The following is a 22422-nucleotide window of genomic DNA, read 5'->3' on the forward strand; positions in this document are numbered from 1 at the left end:
ACAAGACTGTGTGAACACGAATCATATAAACCCGAACTTAAATGTACACCATGCTAAGTCCTTCACCTGGTTTTCAGTGAGTCTGATTTTCATTCCACTCACATTCTTCATCTCTGTCAGCTACCACTTTTTCTTTTCAATTAACATGTTTTCTGTAAATTCAGGAATCCAGGTATTGGTGCAAACTGGTAAATTTAGCTTTATATTTTATTTCTGGATTATCTTTCTTAGAATTTTCTGTCTTTGTTCCATTTCAAAAACCACATATTGACTCAATTTTGTTTTACATGTAGCAAAGACTACATTCTATATTTGCTGTATTATAAACAGATATGCAGCCTGCAAATAACTGTATTTATAAATCACTCTTAAACAGTTGACTTCAAAGCTGCTTTTAGAACAATATAAAGTCGTTTTCTAAAAGATTTAAGCTAAAAAATATTTCTTTGAAAGTTAGTTTATATCACTCTGGGTAGATTGCGATAAAACTATGTTGAATATTGGGAGGTAGGAGGAGGAAGATGTCGCATTCTTGAAAGGTGTAACATTTGAGCAAATCTTTAAAGGATACTGACACTGGACTTTAATAAAGTATACACATTTTTATTCCAAATTTATAATGGTGGTCTGAATACGGTAACTGTAAATAAATCAAAATTTATGACCAGAAGGAAAATAATTGACCTTGGACTTTTATTTTTAAATGAAAAAGTTGTAAAGACTTAGACCAAATAAGTTGACCCACAGCTATGGACGGCTATGGACAGCTAAATCCTTGTTTATTGATTCAAAAGAAGTCGGACAAAAGATATTAGCTTAAAAAAAAAAGAGTGATTTTTACAGCTGTGTTTAGTACATTTAGTCCTTTTCCTACTATAAAGTTCCCTTCTTTATCCTTAAAGTGGATTTTATCCATTCCAGGACAGATATTCAAGAACAATTAAAATTCTTTAGTTAGTTTCAGCATATGCCATCACCAGTTCCGAGCTCTCATTCAAGGCTCCTCTGCGTCATTCAGTGAAGTTCTTTCTTTATAGGTGTTGGAGTGTGGGAAGATGATAACCTAAACAAAGATACATTTTCCTTTTACTCCGAAATTTCATTTTTTTGTCTTCTTGCTCTGAATTATATTGACCTTAAGAGTTTATTTCCTTCATATTTTTAAAGAAAACATTTAAAAGCAACTGTCTCAAAAAAAAAAAAAGAGGCACATCAAAATCTCCCAAGTAAAAATAGGTAATCTTTAAAGAATGACTGTAAGATACAGGCTACAATATTCAACAGCAGCATGATCTACCCAGTCCAGTACCTTAGATGAAAGATGAAAGGTCACAGATCTATATTATGTACATTCACATAAATTTCCACTTCAATTGAAAAACAGATGCCTAAGAAAAGAACTAAAAGTTTAAAACAGATATACATTTCTAAGAACCTTTGCAATTCTATTTACTGACAGCTCAACATTTAAAATGTGCTATATCAATTGAGAAAGTTCAGTAAATGCAATGTAAAATATTTTTTTGTATATATAGAAATTTTGATTTAACATTATGTCCTACAAGAAATTATTTTAAATCAAAAGACAACATCTGATTTGGAAATAATCACGTTAAAGTATTTTTACTTTGCAGCCTATAGCTGTAACAATCTATGTGAAGCTCCTAAAACAATCCAGTGTTCTCCAAATATATCTACCCATTACGGTGAAAGAGGACAGTGCCTTCAAATGGAATTTACAAATAAATGTATTTCTCAGGCTTGTAGTGAGAAAATACAACATTTCAAAATGTCTTTGTCCCCCAGATGGCATGCCAATAAGATGCTCCCGGCTGTTAAAAGTTATCCTGCTTCTTTACCTCCTTTCATAGCTTATAGGGCAGACTTAGCATGAAGGTGACAACTTAAGCTAAAAATCTGTCAAAACAAAGACTAGCTAACAGGCATCTCTAAGCCTGAATTAAAAGTGGAATACATTCAATTAGAATAAAAGGTGTGCTATATAGATACTTGCTCAGAAAATAGGTGCATCTGTGTTCGAACTGAACCCATAGTTCTGTGCAACCATTTATTTACCAGATACAGTGCAAGGAATTGTGAATCTATAGGTGAAGATAGTTTCTGCCCTCAGGGACATAAAGAAAACAATAGCTAACACTATTGGTCTCTTTGTGTCTCAGTCACTTTTCCAAATGCTTTTATGTATTAGCTAATATTAACTTAATTAATCTTGACAATACTATGCAGTAGGTGAATTATTATACACATTTTATAGATATGAAAACTAAAGTTCAGAAAGTTAAAGGACCTTGCCCCAGATCACACAGATACTAAATGATGGGTTTCAGCCCAAGGCAATCCAATCTATAGTTTCCACTTTACATACTCCCCCATGCTGCCTCTTTTGCAATGTTGTTAAGGAGATTCCAGTATGGTGATACAAGTGTTACTGATATGGGAAAAAAAAAAAAAAAAAAACATTGTGGTTGTGGTGCAGACGGGGTGAACATGAAGGAGAGTGCACTAAAAAAGGATTCTCATAGACGGGGATGCTCGAGACAAGTTGTGAAACAGCTGGGAGAGTTCGCTCACCAGGTGGACCAGGAGAGACAGTCAGCCCAGGTGAACAGAAGTCTGCATTGGTGTTGAATATTTTGTAACTCACAACATGCCCTAAATTAACTGAACACAAGATTTCATTCATTTTTGAAAAAGTAATAAGCGGGGTGTTTTTCATCATCATTTTTACTCTTTATTCTGTATGGAACGGAATGATCAATTATTTCAAAAGTATTGGTGTTATTGGTGTGACAACTGAGATTTGTCTCCCATTAACTTTACAACCAGGAATTCCCTCCAAATCAAAGAACAAAAGTATAAATAAGGAAAAACACTCCCATTTGGCTGTGTGCCTTAGTATGTCTTACTCCTGGGCAACATCCTGTAAGAAATATTGGCTCAGCTCAGGCATTAATTACCTCAGCCTGAGCCAAGGAAGGCCAGACTGGCAAAACAGAGGGTCCTCCTTTATTAGTGAGCGGGAACCAAAGTCAGTCAGCTGCACCCACTGCTCATGTTCTGTCTCCTGAGTAACCATGTGAAAACAGAACTGCAGTTCATAATATCATTTCTCCATAAGAGCCCAACTCCCCAGCTAGCCCTCACCTAAACTGGATCCCACATTAGTTCTCCACCAAGGACAGAATCTGATAAACTAAGATGCTGACATCTTACCTAGTTCCCCTCCAGCACATCCCTCTCAAGCTGGGTCGTGTAAGGGTCAATTAAAAGAAAACTCATGTAGGAATAATTAATTAAAATATTAAATTTAAGAGATAATGGACTTATTGCATATAGACTGATATAATTCATTTCTAGAGCAATTTGATATCTATTAAACTTGAAAAGGAACATAGCTTATCCAAATATTTCATTTCTAGGTATAAAGCCTAGAGAAGCTTTCAGGAGCTTGTGCACAAAAGACACCTTCTCAAAGAATTTATCATAATATTGTGATAAAATAATCAATGCCCATCTATATGGAAATGGATGAATAAAATGTTATATATGTATGTGGTGAAATAATATAGAACTTAAACAGATAAAACAAATCTATATGTACTGACATAGACAGATATCTTAGTTACAATATTGAACAAAAATCTACTTTCAGTCTGAAGGCATATATGTAAATTAAAAAAACAACGTTATTTATTATGTATGGATATATATCTTACATATACATATGTATCTTAAAATTTCTTAAAATTAATAAGGCAAAATCTGATAATGGACACTAAATTTAAAGGCGAGAAGAAAATCACACTGGAGGGGAACAAAGAGAACTTAAAATATTACCTATAAAATTTATTTCTCATAGAAATATTCTACAGCAATGTAATGGCAGTAAGACTGATTATGGTGAGTTCATGGTTGTCTGTACGCTATTTTACATAATTGCCTTTCTCTTCAGAACTAAAAAGGAAAGAAGCAAAGCCCAGTTTGAGGATAATGTTGGAAGTCTGGAGTGGAGAGCTGTATTGCTGATGTCAACAGTCATCTTGCCAATTTGCTTCTCTTTTAACTCACATTCACTGTCCCATATTTGTTGTTAATTTTACATCGAGTGGTCCAGTGCTCCCCGCTCCCCCTTTAGGGCACTTAAAAACATTCTGAATAGAAACAAATATAAAGAATTAGCCAGGAAGGAATGAGGCTGTTTTTGTTTGCTTTCTAATTCCCCTAAATGTTGCCCTTAACCATAGTCTGACCACTGACTTTTATAAATCAACTATTTTCTGAGTCCTTTAGGTTGACTGCCTTGTGTGCTTTCTAACCAACAAATCAACCTCACTCTAGAACAGTGAATCCTGTTTTATTTTGGAATAACTCAATTAAAACAATATGGTGAAAAGGCTCCGAGTAACCATGCTTTAATTCTTGGTTATTAACTCTACAGAATTCAAGAACAGTAGACTTAAATTATTTGTGGCTGAGTTAAGTATAGAAAATATATGAAGAAATAGGAAGACAAAAAGGAAAAACAGACTTATCATTTAATAAGAATTTTTTTTTACTTTCCGACCTTAAGCCCTGGATAAGCCAGATATCCTTACATGCTGATTTTCACAGTTCACACCACAAAATGAATGAGTATTAACATGAAGACCAGCATACCAAACATGTTTGGTCTTGAGCAGAGCTGGCTTTGGATCTTCCAAAATAATTGCATAGACCTACTCAGCCATATACATATTAATATCACTTCATGAGATAATATATCATTAACTCAATTTTAGTTATAAAGAATAAATTTCACCAACTTCGATATCTAGTAGATTTCCTTAAATTGTCCCGAAAGCTAGCACTTCTGTAATTTTATTTATTTCTAAAACAATTTTATATCGTGAGAAAGGTAGATATTACTATTACTATGCCTGCTTTATATTTGAGGAAATCAAGGCTAATAAAATTAGGTGACTTTGCAACATACATATATCTGATAGGCCAACCTGTGAATTAAGTTCAAGACTGATCATTTTTCCAGTTTTCTACGATGAGCTCATAGCAACAGCAGTTGAGCAGTATTTCAAAAAAAAGTAGCATTAACAACCGCAGTAGCTTTAGTTGTTACAACGGCCTCAAGATCAATTTATCTTAAACATGTCTATAAAGCAAACACCACTATTTTCGATTTTAAATACCCTCCAGCTCTTTCATGTCACATAGACACAATGCAGTGGCGAGCAAGCAGGCCACCATGATTGCTTCTTAACAGCTGTCTCCAGTAAGTATCACATAAATAAGGAATTTATTTTGACCATGATATTGGTAGTTTGATATTTTGTCTCTGAAAAAAGGACAGCTGAAAGGGAGTTTCAAAATGAAAACAGTAACATTTACTAAGAGAGCCATGATCTAAAGAAGCAGGTGGTGGTTTTTTTTTTTACCAGACAAATGAAAGTCCTACAGTGAAGTTATTTTCCTGCCCTGTTAAAACAAATCAGCTAAAGTAATTCATGTTCCTTTTTTTCTTCCCAATTTGTGCTTTGCGTGCAATTAAGTATTAAAAAACTATTTTTCTATTGGGTAAAATTCAGCACTGTGTGTATCGATTTCCTCTGAAGTCACTGAGATTGTCTAAGCCATTTCAAGTTTTTATAGCACCATGATGTCCATTTAATATGACCGAAAGAAAGTAAAGATCCTAAGCAAATATAATGATAAAGGTTTAATGCCAATAATATAAAATTTTGCTTTAACACAATTCTCTTAAAATTGCCTTTTTATATATACTACAGGCAACAGAAATGCTATAACAATGATATTAGTTTCCCTAGGACATTCAAACTATTTGCCTAAAATTTTATTATTGACCAAGTTGTTAAATATTCAGTTGTAGGAGTCTGTATGGTATCCCCCAAATTTACTATTTTAAGTGGTTCATTACCACCTATTTTGTTAGCTTTTGCCTGTATACCCTGTGGTTATAGTCTGAAAAAAGATAAACGAAAGCAATAGAGATTCATGGCTCACATATTTTAATTATTTGAATTGTAAATTACAGCTGCTCTTACAAATTGAGAGAAGTAGACAATTGCAGTACTCTAAAAAAAGAACTTCAAATAAATGTCGAAAGAAATTTAAAGGTTGTATTTTCACTAATTTTATAAGAGACAGTTCTCTTTTGACTATTCACCTTCTAAAACTGAGTCATTCCTGGTGCTCTGTAGCCTGGGGGAAGGCCCTAGAAGTAAAGATCATGGCAGAAGGCTGGCATGTGGTCAGGACAGCCTGCGTGGCACATAGTATATTCCAAGCTCATCTGGCAGAAGAGACGCATGTGACACTGTGGCCAAATGTTCTTTTAAGGCTCCATAATCATTTTAGTGTACATCGAGCTTTTCTTGCTTATCTAAGAAGAAAAGTAGGTTTCTAGGAGAATTAGAAGGTATTTGTTTTTCTATATTTCCTGATGCTGATCTCTTTTTTCCCCTCTGAGGTTTTAATGTCTAGTTAAAATAGTTTGATTCGGATACCTAACATTTTTGTATCTTGTTTCTCATTGGGAAATGGCAATTCCCATTTTTTAAATAAGTGACCATTATGTAGATTTGCTTCACTCAAGTACAAAATGTATTATTCAGATAGAAGTTTTTTTTCTGTGCTTCTTTTCTCCCCTACTTCCTATCTCTTTAACATTTTATCCACTTGGGAAAGAATTAAGATCAGATATAGCCTGGTGGAATAACCTTTATTATCACTCTAATACCAGAGTTTACTCAAATTTAAACTATTGAATCTTCAAACAAGGATTCTCTATTCTGCCCTTAACCACATTTTAAATATTTGAAAATATCTTTTATAAATTTTTTAATTACTTTATGAAATAAACACAGGATTCTGCCTCATCTGTGCTTCAATTAAATTCATATTTGGGAGCTAAAAGGAAGCAAGGGGTATCTTACAGTGTGTTTTATTTCACTACTAAATTTACCTTATTTTGCCTAGTCAGAGGCTAAACATATTTCTCTTTAAAGGAGATTCATAATAAAATTCTAGAATAACTTCCTGATTACTAATGAGACTGTGGTTAAGATTCAAAAACAATACTGTCTTCGGGGGAATTTCTGTCTTCCTTTTTAAAATGGAGCATTCAGATGAGATAAGTGTGCTTCTTTGAAAAGACACCTATCAAAGCTTTTCTGGCAGAAACTTTTCCCCTGCTGTGTTTTTATTGATCCTTTCAAGCTTCGCGTTCATATTGGATGCATTTGTAGGTATTTAACATGCAGTCCAAAAAGTTACATATTTTTAACAAGTTTTGAGCTAATCGATTCACCAGATAGAGAAGTGTTACGTTTCTAAATGACTTAATGTGAAATGCGACATTTTAGAAGTAGTATTAAGATATGCACAGACCAAAAAAAAAAGAGTTGAATAAATGTTTTTAAAGGAAGCTTAATACATGAAATAAGATTTATTAATTTAAAAATTGAATTAAATATCTCTTCAGCACAAGAAAAACTTTGATGCATATTTTTAGTACAAGGACGTGAGGAGAAAGACATAAAATTACTGGTAGGACTATAAAATAGCATAATTATTCTTGAAAACAATTTAGTACTATATATCTAAAATGAACGATTCTGAGATGCATCTTAAGAAAATAATCATGCATGTACACCAAAATGATGCTGATATAGTGAAAAATTATTTATCATAAGGAAAAACTGGAAATTTAAAACAATATCAAGGTAATAGGCACACCATTACATATGCATACAATGAAATATTATGTAGCAATGTTGGTGTAACTATATCACCTGGAAAGACAGTATATGGAAGATCCTAGTCACTAACAACGTTTAGAGTATATGTCCATTTTGGAACAAGTGTATTTATTTATTTAATTGCATGTATATATGCACACAGAAAAATGTCTGGGAAGGTACACAGTACATGGTAACAATAAAAATAAATGGCTAGTGGAATTTTTGTCAGTTTTTTTCTTGTTTTGGTTAAATATTTCAATTTCCAATAAATATGTATTTCTTACAGAATCAGTAATGAAAGATATTCACTACCCCAGGGTAAAAACAGCAGTAGATTTTATCTTACCTCAGTAAGCTCTTTATATTACATTGATCTAATTCTCTTAACAATGACATTTAAGAGGGGAAACCGAAGTGCTCAGAAGTTAGTAGACTTCCATCACATCACAAAGTCAGTCAATCAACTGAGCTGGATTTAAGACTTATGTCTGCCTAGCACCAAAATAAATGCCTCCTTACACACGTAGAACATTTAAACAGTTTCTTTCGGAAAAAACAAACAAACAAACAAACAAGTTTTGATTGTACAGAATTTTCATTAACTATATTTTTGTGGATCTACCTATTTCACAGATCTATGCAGTGTCGACATTGTAACAATGTGTGTTCTTCCCCCATACCATCTATGAGATCCATCACCTGCTCCTCACAGTCACTTTGGCTTTGCAAAACCCTTCTCCAACACTGCCCTTTCTTGTGTCCCTCTGAGCATCAATCTGTTTCTCTGATTTCCTCAATGGAGATATTTTATCATCCTTGGCTATTGCTCTGAGAAAACAGCTTACAGTTTAAGAACTACAACTTTGTTATTCTCTCCCACTCCCATAAAATCCTTATCTGTACTCTTCGCTTCTTCTAGCTGCCATGCACACTAGGCTCAGGCTACATGAGCAAGGCAATTTTACAGGTCAGCTTCACTGTAGGTTTACAGTTAGGTCCAGGGATTCCATGATTTCGGGATTTATTTATAATTTTTTGAATGAACTTGTCTTAAAGAATTATTCGAATCACTTTAACAAATGGAGAGAAATTGAGTTATTATGCAAAAATTTGAGAAATCTACATATTATTTTATTTGGCTTCCAAATGCATTCTATAACATTTTGTTACTTCTTCACAGAAGTTATAACTTCCCCCAACCTGTTTAGCTGATACTAACATCAAAACTTTCATCATGATTAGCTGGAGAAGGTAACTTAGAAACTTTTAAAATAATGAATGATAAAAAGCCCACCAGAAGCTAAAGTTGCTATAAATAACCTATTGATAATTAGTAATACTGTAAACGTGTATCATTTCCATCACATGACTCAAAATTTACTTCTGAACAAAAAGGTGATTAAATTTTTATTGGAAAAATATTTGTTACTATTTTGCTTACAATGACAGACTAAAGTACAAATCACATGTAGAGTAAGGGTTTTTAATTTTAAATCATATATAATATTTCAAGAAAATCATTTGATTCCTTCTACTTTTGTTTTGATCAATATAGCCAAAATTAAATTAACTTTGCATAGAAGTGTGAGTTACTATGACTTATATCCATGACATGATTTACTATTCCTCAGTATAGCTTTAAAAACAAAAAATAAAAGACACTACATAATTTTCCTCAATCTCCTATGTAGGTAAAAACAAACAAACAAACAAACAACAACAACAACAAAACATGGTTCTCATGCCATCTGGATAGGACTGAATTTTCTGGAAGTAATCTGTGCATCTCTAAAATATTCCTTTGTCTGCTCTCACTCATGAGGTTGCCTTCTCTCAACACAAAAAAAAAAAAAAAAAAAGAGAAACTCTAAGACCAGCCAAATGTACAACACAAGCAACTGTTCCAGAGATGACAGTTGGCACCATAATTGGTCACTGAGTTACACAGCATCACCCCTTTTTTGTTGTCTCCTTATGAGGTCCAGTGCATCAAGATAAACATTTTCAAAGATGACAAATCCCAGACATAAAAGTGTTTCTATAAGCTGTCCAAAACTCAATTTTATGAGCCAGATATTCATAGAAAATGGTGTTTGTTTTGCTATTCCCCTGGCACCGTTCCCTTAAGTCATTTGAAACCCAGAATATAAAAAGATTTTTTCATCAACAGGACTAAAAAAAAGAGTGGCACTGAATAGAATTTTAAAAATTATGATTTTGATAAAGAATTTAGTTTTCTTTATCTAAATTTCCTTATGAACATAAACTGTTTAAGAAATAAAAAACTTAACATTCTTTTATTTTCTTGTAAATTACTTGTGTGTCTATGTTTGTGTGTGTAAAACTAAAAGTATCATTAAGAATAAGCTCATCACTTGATGGTGTTTTTTATTCTAATCAAAGTCTCCACAAGAATAGTACTTAGCATGGATCCTATCATTTGCCTATCATATTAAGATTTTAATCCCAAAATTATGAAATTAGGCTAGTATTTACACAAACAAATATTTTCCTCTGAATTTCATTAAACAATGAATGTATTCATTGTTTGACTAAAGCTACTCGGAGCAAATAGTTAAGGATATAAATTCTCTTTTATGTTCAAGAGAATCTTCTCAATATACATTTAAGCACCCAAATTAGAGACCATTTCTGATTCAATCCTGTTGCTTTGCAGATGGTGGTTACTGAATACATATTTGTTTAATACATAATTGTATTCACCAGAGTTTTTCTGCAAGGATACTTTTGGTTATGTGACATTTGATGTACCGTCTCCTATGCACAGGCTAGGGGAGCTCCAGAGAATGGTAGTAGTAGCTACATCAAGACCAGACTCTTTTTCATGGGCTAAAAATGTAATACCTGAAACAAGCTTTAAATTACTGGAACTATTGTTCTCGATACAGAGCCCGTATCAGTTACTCTTAATCCAGTATTTCTTTTCATGAATCAAAAAGTCAGTAATTTTAACTGGAAAAGTACAGTTCGCCCTTGAACAATGCAGGTTTAAACTGCGCAGGTCCACTTACACACAGATGTTTTTCAATAAATACTGTAAGAGTATTTTTTCATCCTTATGATTTTCTTAATCTAGCTTACTTGATTATAAGAATGCAATATATAATACACATAGCATACAAAATATGTGTTAATAGACTGTTTACGTCATTGGTAAGGTTTTTGGTAAGCTATTAGTTATTGTTTTTGGAGAGTTAAAAGTTACACACAGATTTTCAACTGCGCAGGTGGTCGGTGCCCCTAACCCATGCATTGTTCAAGGGTCAAGTGTACTTCAGAGGTCATCTAATCCAATGGTCTCTGTCTACATGGGAAATCAAAGTCCAGAGAGATTGCTCAGGAAGCCATATAAACCAAAATTATACACCTAGGCCTCTTTAGTTCTGCTCATTTCACTACAGAACCCTATCACATTCCATAACATATAAAGGGTTGAATTAAATATAGCATTTTGAATGAAAATTGAAGAGGCAAAAAACATTTTCTAACCATCGTGATATTTTTTTCCATTGTGTCTTGTTTCCATCTGCCTAACCATAATAGAACATTCTCTGCTCTCCTTCCTTACCTAAATAGCTCTTGTCTTCCAGAACTCAGCTCTAAAGTTATTTCCTCAAAAAACTTTCTGTCACTCCCCCACATTAAATTGGATTTCCCTGGCATTTAGTTCCCATGCTCCTTTCACTTGTAGCACTTACCTCACCTATAAATGCACATTCTTCTGTGATTGTGTGATTAGTATCAGCCTTTCCTACTAGACTCAAAATTTGATGAGATCAAGGGTGGTATCTCTGACTTTGCAGCCATGTACCCAGTTCTTAGACCAGGGTTCCAGCACCCAGCAGGTACTCAGTACATATTCCTGGATATAAGGCCACCTCTGAAGCTGACTCACATAGCTTCAATGTGAATCACAAAGTTGAGAAGATAAGTGGAGACACAGGTGACTTCTGAGCTGAACTTAGAAAACGTTTGAAAGTCTTTATATGAATTCCAAGTAAATATAAAGCTGAAAGACATTTACAGTAATTAAAAAGCAAAGTTGTCTTTACAGAGTGAGCTCTGGGTTAGCTTTTTAATTCTACATTCTGTTTTTGCTACAACTTTCATATCATCTCTGGTGTTCGAAAGGCCCAAATATCATGGTGAAGATTTAGAGAAACTCATAATGTGTCTTAAAAAAGTAAAAAGAGAACCTAATTGTTGTAAACATATATAGCTTCCTCATTCACACTTCATTTGCACTTTCCATTCATCCTGCTGGTAGCTACTAAAAGAATGTGCAAGTTCATGGGTGTCTCAAAACACACTTCCGACAGTGAGCACCGTTAATAATTCTTTTTCTTTATTAGTGAGAAATTAGTGAGGAAATAATAAACTTGTCCTTAAATACTTATGAGCTTTTTCTGATTTGTTGAAACCCAGCAGTGACTTTAATCTCCTTTTTTTATTTGCATTAACTCCTTTGAGTCCTGGTTCTGTTTTGTTTCTTATCTTTATAAGCTTCATGTTCTGCTACTCAACCTCTCTCTTTTCCACTCCTGGGGTTTCTTTATGAAAAATTTCTTAAGGCCTTTCTCTTTTCATATATTCTACAAGCATTCGGAAACATTTATTAAGGGCTTACAACTTTGTGCTCAATTTTTTTTATGTTGATGACATTCCAAAGCTTATTTGTTCTTGCTCTACAACTTACATAATTTCTTATTTCTTTTGGTATCTCTTAGTGTTATTTAAATATTTTTTTCTAAATCAATAAAAATTTTGTATTATTTATGCAACAAAAGTTTTAGTAATTTAATTTACAAAAACCTTCAGAAGGTTATATTATAGAAACCTTAAGCCTGCTTAAAATGATATTTTACACAATTTTATAAAACCTCTTCGCTATACACAAATGTCCATGTCCAAATAGTAGTATTTAGGTCACCTTTCCCCCTGTTCTTCCATCACATACACGCTCTCACTAAAATGATTTCCTTTTCCTTCTCTTATTGACATTTCTAGGTATCTTAGTCTGTTCAGGCCACCGTAACACATACCATAAACTGAGTGTCATGAAAAACGAAAATTTATTTCTCACAGTTCTGGAGGCTGGGATGTCTAAGATCAAAGTGCTAGCATGTTCAGTGTCTAATGAGAATGTACTTCCTGGCTAATGGACAGCTGTCTTCTCACTGTGTCGTCTCATGGCAGAAGGGATGAGGGAGTTCTCTACAGTCTGTCTTAAAGGCATTAATTGCATCTGTGAGGGCTCTATCCTCAGGACCTAAACACCTCCCAAAGACCTCGCCTCCTAATAACATCACCTGAGGGTTAGAATTTCAACATATGGATTTTGGAGTGTCACAGACATTCTGACTGTACACCTGGTCAAGGTAAAATGTCAAAAGAAGCACTGACTTTGTGTTACCAAGTGGAAATTCTAAAAATCAGGTCTCTGGATATGGAATTTACTAAAATCGTTCTCATAATTCACCACTTCATTCTTTTGCCTCATAATTTATACTTTCTTCCTCTAATTAGGAAGATCTTTGAATATTTTTCCAGTTACTACAAAGATAGAGTCCTGAAACTTTCACTTTTCCAACTCTAGTTTACATTTTCTATTCTTTTCATTTTTAGCCTTTGAGTCCCTCATTTAAAAAAAATTATTATAGATTGTTCTCTGCTCATCTCATTTTCTTACTAATTCCAATTTAATGAACCAATTACTAATTTCTCTTTTACAAAATCCAAAGAATGATCATATTTTCCTTTTCAAGTATTTGAAAATATAATTTTAATCTTCCTTTTTAATGCTTCCCTCTTGGTAGTATTTTAAAATTATACTTTGTAATATGAAATAAGAAATGAATAATTAACACTTTCCCCATGCTAACATACATACTTATCCCAAACTGTAATCCCAGAGGGTTTTTGAAACTGCAGGTTGCAATCCATTAGTTGGTTATAACTAGAATGTTTTTGGTGAAATAGAAAATAAAATGTCACGTGTTGTCCATAACTATTGTTTGATTAAACTCTTGTCTTGATTGTATACAACATATGTATCATGGAGATAAAAGTATTTTTTAAATATTTTATCATTTGTTAGATTTTCATGTATTGCCTCAATATGTATTGAGTGCCTGCTATGCTAATATTTGGAAGAAATGCTAATCCTAAAAAAAAATTATGTTAAGAAACTGGAAACAATTCAACCTAGTTAAAGTATAAAGTGTAATGATTAGAGATGAGACAGGAAAGATAGGCGGGGGTCAGGTTGTGCCTGGCCTTCTGAACCACACATAGCAACCTGGACCTTAAATCGAGACACTTGGAAGACTATGAAGAATTATAAGCAGGTGGTACCATGAACATATTTTTATCGTAGGAGAATAAGGAATAGATAATTAGAAAGTAAGATAGGAGGTTAGGTGAAAAGTCGGGCAGAAACCATGCAAGCAAGAAGTGATGATGGCCTGGTTCAGCCTAGTGTGAGTGAGGGTGAGAAAGCATCATTTAATTGGATATTGGCGCCAGTACACATGGCCCTTCCCCACTGAGGATGGGAACAGGGGAGCAGCGGCCATTTGTGGCAAATAAATCTGTCGAGCACAATTATTAGTTGGCTTTGAAAGGCTTAAAAGACATATGAATGTCTATGGCCATTAGGCAGCTGAATAAAAGGTCCTGACTTCATCAGGGAGGTCTGTGCTGGAGATAAGGAGATGCACAGCCTTCAATAAATAAATGATAACTGGACACTTTGAAGGTTTGAATAACCATGGAAAAAGAGAATTGGTCCTAGCCAAAAGCCTAACAATTATGAAATTTTAAGACAGCAGTCTTTCACCTTACTAGATCCAATACAAACTTCTTAAATATTTTCTTGTGCCTAATTACCATCTACAAATGCAACACATAGATAATAAAACCTAGCTTTTCATGTAAATCAAAAACTATATGTAATACAATAATTATATTCTAAAAGAGAATAAAAGGAAATGTTTCATATTGTCAGAAAATAAAAATGAAAGGCTCACAATTTCATCTTCCACATAGGCTGAAGTGAACACAATAACAGCAAATGCAGACTTAATGAATAATGGCCTGTCAGTGATTCAAATTCCAAACTGGTGAGGAACTCTTGGGTAAAGTGCTGAATTTTACAGTAAACATTTTTCCTCAAGTTCTATAGTATTTTCAATCCTGGAACATTCAGAGGTAGACTGTCTGTGCTCCTGATACTCTTCCAGTGGGACTGAAAACTATACAAACAAACAAAAATACTCTTTTTATGTTTAAAACAGAGTTGAATTCAATGACAACATGTTTAAATTAAGTTTGGGGTTTCCCACCCCCACACACGCTTACATGTATATCAGGCAGGACATCTGAACATTGTTTGGAAACTTTTTCATTGAGTCAATATCTACCCAGGTTTTTAAAGATACCAAGTATCTGTGACCTGCTTTTCCTAATAAAGCTAGAAGCCCAACATCTCAAACGTTATAACAACTAAAAATGCAGAATTCCTACAGTAGTCCATGAGGAGAAATCTCCACTGCTACTTTAGGGTTAAAAAATAGAATAAGAGAGATTTCTAAGAAAATAAAGAACAAATAGAGAGATAAAAAGAAAAGGAACCCTACATCTAGTACAACCATCTCATCCCTTATCTTATCTGACCCCAGACTTGGCAAGCAGGATAAGGGGAGTCTGTGGGAGCACAGGATTGACTTCCGGGAGTTGAAGAATGATAATGCAAATAGAGTTTACAGAGATCTACCAGGTCCGCAAATCAGTTTATTAACTCAGTTTGATTTTGATGCTGTTGGTCATTTTGTTTTATGCCATAGATGAGAATGTCTTAAGCATATAAAAATGCTTAAATGAAGAAAGATGTCAGTGGACAGAGAGAGGTTAAATATGCAGGAGAAGGTAAAAATGTTTTGTTTTTTTTTTTTTACCTGAAATGTGGCAAGTAATGGACAAAGGGATCCAGAGCACAGGGCAGGGAATCTCCTTGTGCAGGAATTAGAAAAAACTGATTCCAAGTAGATGCGAATGAGGTCCAGGTTTGGTGCCAGGAGGCTGAGGGGTTCTCTTCCTATGAAGGGCACCTTCTTGATGAAGATGCTGGGATCCAAGAGGTTGAGAGAGGAAGGGAGAGAGTTTGGAGTGGCTGCTGTAGGTATTGGGAAAGCTGCAGTACAGCAACCTAAAATGATATTTAACATTTATTACAGTATTTTTCTGCATCATGAATGTTGAAAATAAGTGTTCTTAAAGCATATGGTTCCAATGAAGTAACATACAAGAATGTTCACTGATAACTTTGAGGGAAAGCCTATTTATTTAATTCCACCAGAACTGAGTAGATGATGTAGAATGTAGAATACAACAGAGCACTGTTTTCTCTGTGTTAAACTTGTAAACTGACAAATTCTTTCTTGCTTCCAAAGCGAGAAGTTAGAATCTGCTTTAAACCTACACACAGTATATTCAGTCAAATAATAATTCACTTATAAGGTTTGGTTCTTGTATTTATCTGTGCCTATCACTATAGGTTGCTTTTAAGATGCCCTCAAAAAGAGAGACAATGAATACCCAAGCCACTTTTAAAGGCATCAAGTTTTAGTGAAGTTTGATGAATTCTGTACGAAGTCAACCAATGGACTGCATTATGTTTGCAGAAGACTTTCCAATATTAATAAAATTTAATACCATCTACCTTCTTCCTCAGTAAACAGTCCCACTGGAAGAGTATCAGGAGCACAGACAGTCTACCTCTATCTTCTGATGCATAAGTGAGGGAGAGAATCAAGATGAGGAGAGGAATCACACCCCAGTGACCCCTAAAGGACAACTGTTGCAAGACTTCTGAAACAGCTCAATAACTTTTGCCACTTATTTTTGTAAAGCTGAGTAGTTGAATTTTAAACCTTCTCTCTGTCCCTAGTAGAACTGAGGAATTTGTGGCTGTGGCAAACTGGATTCAACAAATATTTAGACAACTGCTTGTTACTGAAGAACACTAGGAAGACAAGCTACAAAGAAGCTCACCAGCTAGTTCTGGTGAAAGACTCATTTGTTTGTAGCTGGTACACAAAACAGAGATTATAGAATAATTGTTAAAAGCATCAACTCGAGTCATATCTAGGATTTAACTTTGATCTCACAAGTTATTAACTGTGTAACTTTGTATAGTTTACTTTTCTAGGCTTCGTTCCCTCTTCTGTACATATGGGAAATTATACAGTGCATATAATGTGGTGCCTGTCAGGCATGAAACAAGTAATGAATGGGAGATAGAAGTTATTGTTAAGTGATGGAAGGTAAATTCAGACTGAAATTTAAAGTATGGAGCAAAAGCCATTCACCAGCCCCAATTCCCACTCTTATTTCAGGCCAGATTCAAATTCCAAAGTTATCTCCAAACCAAAAACTTCCAGAAAAATAAATTTATAACGTTTAAATTGTTGTCAACATCACCACATTGAAAAGATTTCCCTTGATAAAGGTCATTCCCCCGAGAAGCTTTCCATTCTGGGAGCTGTATATATTAGATTTTGCTATCAGAAAATTTCCTACATCTAAATTACATCAGCTATAATCTGATTACTCTGAATTTACTTCGACACTACCAAACCTCATGTTTCATCTTTAGGGCTTCTATCAGTACCCTGACAAATACCACTGAAATAATAATAATTTTCTTCTGGACTTAACAACTCTCATTTGGGTTAATGACCCAACACGGAACTGGTTCATTCTAAATACACCCATAAAAATACCCTGACCTCCTCAGCAAAACTTTCAAATGAATTAGTCTTGATTAGAAAGACCAACATAAAGAGGAAAGTTTAGTTTTATTTAACCTCTCATTAAACAACCTTGAGTATATCTTGAGTGTACTTAAATAGCATCTAATTTTGTTGTAATTTACATAACTTAAGCAATTTAAAACAAACCATCGGATGACTCATTAAATATTACTCTATACTAGCTTGCTCAGTATTAAGGAAAACAAAAAATTTCTGAACGTGAAGTCAAATTAAGATTATGTAAGACTAATGGATCTATTATATGTTTTTTAAATTATCTTCAAAATCTCTTTTCCAAGCAGGTGTTATAATCTTCATTTTACACATGAACCCAAGGTCACAGAGGCAGTCGATGACAGAGCTACTATCTACTTTACCTTGATTCCTTTCAGTCAGGAAAAGTAGGAAACCACCAGTACCAATATTTTTCTGCTGGAATTTAAGAAAAGTGTTTAAGATCCATATAAAGAACAAGAACCCAGAACTCACATTACCTTCAGCCTTCATTCACCTTCACTTCATTCAATGTCTTCGATCTAGCATGTACATATGCCATTGCCAGAATGAGAGAAAAAAGTGGTGCCTTTGCAACCATTAGTAGTGAAAAATACAGTTAAAAATTCATTAGGTTTTTTTCCATGTTACAGTACATATTATTCTATTATTCTCCAATTTCATAAATTTACTATAAGTACATTTTGCTTCCATATTGGTAAGAAATAATGACTATGGTTGCTACATATCATACAAAAACTGTTCTCTCCATTGTCCTTCCTTCCTTTCTCCCTTCCTTCCTTCCTTCCTTCCTTCCTTCCTTCCTTCCTTCCTTCCTTCCTTCCTTCCTTCTTTCCTTTCTTTCTCCTTTCTTCCCTTTTTTCTTTATTCTTTTCCTCCTTTCTCACTTTGCTTAATATTTTCTTTACCTGAAAACATTGACAATGCCATTTGATCTTTCTTGATAAATGGTGAAAAATCCAATTTAGTATCAGAAAGCAGGGAATAGTTTATTAGCCAAGTACAGGCAGTGATTTGGGGGTAAATCATTAAGACATAAAATCTCACCTCTTCTAACCCTTCCCTCTCCCCCTCCAGGTTTTCCCCTCTCACCACCCTGCCAAGTTCAATTGCTTATTGCCCAGTATGCCTGACACAACATTTGTGGTGGCTTTCATGGAGATTTATTTATCTAGGTTTGCATTAAAATAGCACCCGAATTAACTCAATAAAATGTTGCTTAACCTAATAAATCTCTTTAGAACATTGCAAATTTATGTCAAATACTCCTTAGTGTTATTGTGGCATTAATAATCTGTGCCCAAAGACCAATAAAAAACCATATCCTTTTTATTTAAAGGAGGTCATTTTCATAACCCTCCATTTTTATGTGACTTGGCTCTTAATGTAACTTAAATGGAATCACTGACTAAGGCTAAATGAATCTGAGACGTCTTATGATCTGCTGGCCCCTATATTTCCCAGTCATATAAACATTTGCAGATATGTTGGCTCAGGAATTAATGACTTCTGATTTGCTCAAACTCTTCGCGTTGCTAATGAGACAGGTAGAAAATAGAAGCAGAGGTGGAGTAAATTAGCACAAAGCCGTAGTATGCGCCACTTGTGGAGAGCCCTTTTGCCTGAGACTGAGATCCAAAGAAATCAGATTTACCGATGCAGCTCCACTTCCCATAAATCATGTGCCTAGATGAATGGTTAGAGGAAATAAAGATGTATCGTAAAGCCTTTCTTGTCTCATTCTCTCTCTCTCTGTCTCTCATTCTCTTACTTCTATTTGAATAAAAAACAAATTTAAAAAAGAAAAATTGGAAATTGTTTAAAAGCTGATTTCAGATATCCGCTGAAAACAGCTGCACTGAAAGCATTGCGCAGTCATCCAGAATGTTTGAGAATAAGCTGATGAACAGGAGACCAGAAGGTAGGATCCAAGGAATTCATGTGTAATTTTTTTTATTTTTGTTTTTCTCAAGTCATAGCCACAAATCAAATTCAAGAACAACTTTTGTGTGTTTTTTTTCTTGCATCTAAACACCATCTAATGGGAGAGTCATTTTTTAAAATTTTTTTTATCTAATTTAAGATCCATTTAGAATAAAACCAATAGGAGAAAGGTAGAAGAGTATGAGGAACAAAAGAGATCCGGACATGAAAAAACACAGCATTTTCTAAGAGTGTGTCTGCTGTGCTACAAAAGTAGTTCTTTTGAGCTCTGTCTGAGCTGCATTTTCATGTTCTTAGACTTAGATTTGCTCTGAGCCCAGTGCCAGTTACAATGATCTTTAAATGTTCAGTGAAAATAGGATCCCGTGCCAACACATCAGCCAAAAGCATGTTATTAAAATAGACCCAGAGTGATTTATTAAAATAAGTATATGTTAAAGAAAACTAAAATAAAAAGATTAATACTTCAAAATTGGAATAAGACAATAAAATTATAAAATAATGAAGTCTGAAAAGCAAAAAAAAAAAAAAGTAAGAAGGAGGAAGAGGGAAGAAAGAGACAGCTAATGGAGTTAAGCACTGAAAAAATATCTCACCCATTAAAAAAGAAGGAAAATGTCAGAATCTAAGTGAATAATGCACCTAAGAGTTAAATACAAAGAAGCTTACTATTCTATACTTCTACTCGGATAAAAGATACTCAACAGAGGGAAAGTAGAGTCTGATTAGATTACCCTGTAGAGAAGTAAAAGAAAGAAAAAAAGAAAGAAATTTAAGCAAAAAGCAAAAGAAGCCAGTTTGGCAATAAAAATACAAGAAGTCAGAAATTAAAACAAGAAATTTGAAAAAAGAGAAAATGATCTAATTGTCTTCAAAAGAATATATATTACTGAAATTAAAAATAAAAGATTAAGTTTGAATTCCATGATCATTTAAAAATATGGAATCACTAAACCAATAACTTTATGTCAAAATATACCGATTGATTTACAAACACCTTTAACCAAATTTTCATGAAACTTCTTGTCATGTAAGGTAATGGAAAGTGACCATACTCATTCTCTGAAGCTATTGTAAATTTGATACCAAATCTAGACAAGGACAGCACAAGATAAGGAATCAGAGAGTAACTTTATGTAGATCAGAATGAGGCAGCGAGGTCTTACAAATCAGTAAGAAAAGAGTAAACTCTAATTCAGTAATAATTCTGGCTTTTCATATAAATAAAATTAAATTAAATCCCTAAATCCAACACATAAGAACAAACGCAGTTAATGACCTTTTCAGAATATTTCCTTTGGAAATTTACAAATGCTGCATTTTTTCACCCAATAAGCTGCCTTTGTACATTATTTTTTAACTTTTTTTATTTTTCAATTATAGTTGACATTCAATATTATTTTATATTAGCTTCAGGTATACAACATAGTGGTTAAATATTTCTATAATTTGCAGAGTGATTACCCTGACTAGTCGAGTACCCGCCTGGCACCATACATAGTAACTACAATATTATTTACTATATTCTCTATGCTATACTTTATATCTCCTTGACTACTTTGTAAACCAGTTTGTACTTCTTAATCCCTTCACTTTTTTCACCCAGCCCCCAAGCCCCCTCCCATCTTGCAGCCATCGGTTTGTTCTCTGTATCCATGAGTTTATTTCTGCTTTGTTTGTTCATTTATTTTGTTCTTTAGATTCTACATACAGGTGAGATCATAAGTATTTGTCTTTCTCTGTCTAACTTATTTCACTTAGCATAATACCCTCTAAGTCCATTCATGATGTCACAAATGGTAAGATTTCATTTTTTATGGCTGAGTACTATTCCATTATACATATAATATTCCATTATATATAATATTCCATTATATATTAATATTTCATTACATATATAATATTCCATTATATATAATATTCCATTATATATATATAATATTCCATTACATATATATATGTACCAACTTTTCTTTATCTAATAGTCTATTGATGAGCACCTAGATATCTAAGTGTCATTATGCCTGTGTTACTCTCTAAATGAACTAATCCCTTGAAATAGATTTGAAAGTTGCATTCTAGTTGCCCAGTATTTTCTACATGGCTAATAAGTTGTTTTTCCAAGAAGCCCAGAAAATGGCCATAAAAAATTTACCTGATTAAACTTAATGACAAACTTTTAAAATTATTTTTGAGACTGATAATACCTTGTGTTGTATTTCCATGTGATTTCTTTTTCCTTCCCTGCTAATCTCCAACTACTTCAAGACTGGGAACCATTTAATCAGGTTAATGCACATCCAAAATTCTAATAGGAATCTGTTCATATAGATATGTTCAAATGATGTTCAGTTTATTTCCAAGTTTTCTCTTTAACTTAGTGTTTGTAGTTAATAGTCCTTTCAGCTTATTCAACTCCTGGCCACTTGGGAAAGACACCATACAGTAGTTTGGTTGTCTTGGAAAACAAATCTCAAAAATGGTTCTCTCATTCAGAACACTGCAGCTCAAACCAAGGTTATAAGTGAGTCTTAAATTAATTCCTCTGCCATAGATTTGATCATCTTTGTTTCCAAATACCAAAGGAATCTTTAAGTTTAGTAAGTTCTAACCCCCATTTTGTTGGTCTAGTCCATCCATAAACCTCAATTTGTACTTGTCTGCTGCTTACAATTCCAGTGCATTCCTGGGTGGTTCTCTGCTAAGACTAGAACCCTTCCCAGGACTGCAGCTGGGTTGGCTGGGCAAAGGAACTCTATCTATCTCTTGCAGTGACTTCCCCATGCGGAGATCAAACATGATCTTATTTTATGTTTAACTATCAGCTCTACACTCACATGGAATGTGCTGACCAC

The sequence above is a fragment of the Pteropus medius genome, unplaced genomic scaffold (genome assembly GCF_902729225.1).
Source record: "Pteropus medius unplaced genomic scaffold, Ma_sr-lr_union100, whole genome shotgun sequence".
In the NCBI taxonomy this organism is placed as follows: Eukaryota; Metazoa; Chordata; class Mammalia; order Chiroptera; family Pteropodidae; genus Pteropus; species Pteropus medius.